The sequence below is a fragment of the Ascaphus truei genome, chromosome 20 (genome assembly GCF_040206685.1).
Source record: "Ascaphus truei isolate aAscTru1 chromosome 20, aAscTru1.hap1, whole genome shotgun sequence".
Lineage (NCBI taxonomy): Eukaryota > Metazoa > Chordata > Amphibia > Anura > Ascaphidae > Ascaphus > Ascaphus truei.
In genome coordinates this window covers 27,069,364-27,071,863 of record NC_134502.1, presented here as the reverse complement: position 1 = coordinate 27,071,863, position 2,500 = coordinate 27,069,364, and the positions used below count along the sequence as shown (strand labels likewise).

General features: G+C 59.1%; 1 protein-coding gene and 1 non-coding gene across 2 annotated transcripts in view; both read right to left on the bottom strand.

The window, feature by feature from the left end:
• WDR83 (WD repeat domain 83) overlaps positions 1-2,500 on the bottom strand; it is a 36,362-nt gene that overhangs the window by 6,306 nt on the left and 27,556 nt on the right.
• Positions 407-473, bottom strand: LOC142471519 (small nucleolar RNA SNORD41). Its single transcript, XR_012789479.1, has one exon. It is a non-coding gene; the product is annotated as a small nucleolar RNA SNORD41 (small nucleolar RNA).

The following is a 2,500-nucleotide window of genomic DNA, read 5'->3' as shown; positions in this document are numbered from 1 at the left end:
GAAAGGGGGGGGGAGTGGAGAGTGGGAGAAGGGTTGGGGGGAGTGAGGTGATGGGGGGAGAGAGGAAGGGGGGGGGGAGAGAGAGAGAATGGGGGGGTGAGTGAGAAGGGGGGGGGGGAGAGAGAAGGGGGGGGAGAGAGAAGGGGGGGGAGAGAGAGAGAGAGAAAGGGGGGGGAAGAGAGAGAAAAGAGAGAAACACAATGTGAGCAGCAGTGGCTAAAAGTTATATCGTTAGGAATAAAATTGTTCTTTAAACAAAGCAGGGACAAAATAAATTGACTAAATCATTAACAACAAATAAACCTACGTGCAGTACACACAGCTGTCACTATTATATACATGCTTTGTGAGCAATTTCAGCCCCCCTAGATCCTTCCTTGTTACCCCGTGGGGTAACCCTCCCTCCCTGGATCAGACAGTATGAATACGATAACCCTCAGTGTGTCAGGTAATGAGATCTGCATCATTTCCAGGGAGAGAAACGGGTACAAAGCGCGTGTACGTGTAATAATCCCACCGCATGCAATAATCCCACACAATACATCCTCACTGTGTCACCCTGCGGGGGGAGGGACAGACTCCATGTCCCATACCTCCGTCCTGTCTGTGTCACTGTGTCACCCTGCGGGGGGAGGGACAGACTCCATGTCCCATAGCTCTCTCCTGTCTGTGTCTCTGTGTCACTGTGTCACCCTGCAGGGGGAGGGAAAGACTCCATGTCCCATAGCTCCCTCCTGTCTGTGTCACCCTGCGGGGGGAGGGACAGACTCCATGTCCCATAGCTCCCTCCTGTCTGTGTCACTGTGTCACCCTGCGGGGGGAGGGACAGACTCCATGTCCCATAGCTCTCTCCTGTCTGTGTCTCTGTGTCACTCTGCAGGGGGAGGGAAAGACTCCATGTCCCATAGCTCCCTCCTGTCTGTGTCACTGTGTCACCCTGCGGGGGGAGGGACAGACTCCATGTCCCATAGCTCCCTCCTGTCTGTGTCAGTGTGTCACCCTGCGGGGGGAGGGACAGACTCCGTGTCCCATAGCTCCCTCCTGTCTGTGTCACCCTGCGGGGGGAGGGACAGACTCCATGTCCCATAGCTCCCTCCTGTCTGTGTCACTGTGTCACCCTGCGGGGGGAGGGACAGACTCCATGTCCCATAGCTCCCTCCTGTCTGTGTCAGTGTGTCACCCTGCGGGGGGAGGGACAGACTCCGTGTCCCATAGCTCCCTCCTGTCTGTGTCACTCTGCAGGGGGAGGGAAAGACTCCATGTCCCATAGCTCCCTCCTGTCTGTGTCAGTGTGTCACCCTGCGGGGGGAGGGACAGACTCCCTGTCCCATAGCTCCCTCCTGTCTGTCACCCTGCGGGGGGAGGGGACAGACTCCATGTCCCATAGCTCCCTCCTGTCTGTGTCACTGTGCGGGGGGGAGGGACAGACTCCATGTTCCATAGCTCCCTCCTGTCTGTGTCACTGTGTCACCCTGCGGGGGGAGGGACAGACTCCGTGTCCCATAGCTCCCTCCTGTCTGTGTCACTGTGTCACCCTGCGGTGGGAGGGACAGACTCCATGTCCCATAGCTCCCTCCTGTCTGTGTCACCCTGCGGGGGGGAGGGACAGACTCCATGTCCCATAGCTCCCTCCTGTCTGTGTCACTGTGCGGGGGGAGGGACAGACTCCATGTCCCATAGCTCCCTCCTGTTTGTGTCACTGTGTCACCCTGCGGGGGGAGGGACAGACTCCGTGTCCCATATCTCCCTCCTGTCTGTGTCACTGTGTCACCCTGCGGGGGGAGGGACAGACTCCATGTCCCATAGCTCCCTCCTGTCTGTGTCACTGTGTCACCCTGCGGTGGGAGGGACAGACTCCATGTCCCATAGCTCCCTCCTGTCTGTGTCACCCTGCGGGGGGGAGGGGGAGGCTCCATGTCCCATAGCTCCCTCCTGTCTGTATCACTGTCACCCTGCGGGGAGAGGGACAGACTCCATGTCCCATAGCTCCCTCCTGTCTGTGTCACTGTGTCACCCTGCGGGGGGAGGGACAGACTCCATGTCCCATAGCTCCCTCCTGTCTGTGTCACTGTGTCACCCTGCGGGGGGAGGCTCCATGTCCCATAGCTCCCTCCTGTCTGTGTCACTGTCACCCTGTGGGGAGAGGGACAGACTCCATGTCCCATAGCTCCCTCCTCTCTGTGTCACCCTGCGGGGGGAGGGACAGACTCCATGTCCCATAGCTCCCTCCTGTCTGTGTCTCTGTGTCACCCTGCGGGGGGAGGCTCCATGTCCCATAGCTCCCTCCTGTCTGTGTCACTGTCACCCTGTGGGGAGAGGGACAGACTCCATGTCCCATAGCTCCCTCCTCTCTGTGTCACCCTGCGGGGGGAGGGACAGACTCCATGTCCCATAGCTCCCCTCCTGTCTGTGTCACTGTGTCACCCTGCGGGGGGAGGGACAGACTCCATGTCCCATAGCTCCCTCCTGTCTATGTCACTGTGTCACCCTGCGGGGAGAA